The sequence below is a fragment of the Phycodurus eques genome, chromosome 19 (genome assembly GCF_024500275.1).
Source record: "Phycodurus eques isolate BA_2022a chromosome 19, UOR_Pequ_1.1, whole genome shotgun sequence".
Taxonomy (NCBI): domain Eukaryota; kingdom Metazoa; phylum Chordata; class Actinopteri; order Syngnathiformes; family Syngnathidae; genus Phycodurus; species Phycodurus eques.
In genome coordinates this window covers 14,796,297-14,797,138 of record NC_084543.1, presented here as the reverse complement: position 1 = coordinate 14,797,138, position 842 = coordinate 14,796,297, and the positions used below count along the sequence as shown (strand labels likewise).

The 842-nt window shown below is 40.7% G+C and overlaps 1 non-coding gene across 1 annotated transcript; it reads left to right on the top strand.

The window, feature by feature from the left end:
• The first annotated feature begins 114 nt into the window (after positions 1-114).
• On the top strand, positions 115-187 carry trnar-ccu (transfer RNA arginine (anticodon CCU)). The gene has a single exon. It is a non-coding gene; the product is annotated as a tRNA-Arg (tRNA).
• The last annotated feature ends 655 nt before the right edge of the window (positions 188-842 follow it).

Genomic DNA, 842 nt, shown 5'->3' with positions numbered 1-842 from the left:
CATTTCGTGAGCGAAAAGCTAACGTGAAGCTAAAGTGCCACTGTGAGGCGGTGCACTTGCTAGTTGGCTGGGAGCAAAAAAAGAAAAAAAATCTAATATGATCAGTGGTCGACAGCCCCAGTGGCCTAATGGATAAGGCACTGGCCTCCTAAGCCAGGGATTGTGGGTTCGAGTCCCATCTGGGGTGTTTCATGATTTTGCAGTCACTTTGCCTGCCTATACGAATTTCTTCATTGGTTGTGCTGCCCGACTACCCACTGCTCTAAAATATACAAAATCTTGTTTTTTTTTTCATGACAAGTTATCAGAATAGTTTAAATACAAAAAAAATGGGTAAGTATATTTCAGACTGATCTTTTTTCAAATTATAGGAATTTAAATGAAGGAATTTTAAGGAATTTGTACTTCTATTTTGACCACTTTCTGTCAATCTGTAATAGTAGTAGTCAGGTGCCATGAGGATTCAGGGGAGCCCCTGTCTGTCCAGCAAGGTTGTGTTGACATTTGATTATAGCCACCTCCAGAGGTGGGGAGTAACGCGCTACATTTACTCAAGTAACATTTTCCATAAACTGTACTTGTCAAGAGTACTTTAAATCCCCCGTACTTTTTACCTTTACTTGAGTATTTATGTGAGGAAGGATCGTTACTTTTACTCCGTTACAATGATCGACATGCCGCTTGCGGTAAGTTGCAGATGTTTCTATTGTTGTTTTGGCAGTGGATATGGCAACATTAGCACTATCCCTATGGTGTTGCACGCACACACGATCACTAAGTCTGTTCAGCAAACAGCTTCTTCATGAAGTCATTTAAGCAAATCAAGTTTCTGTAGGGCCCAA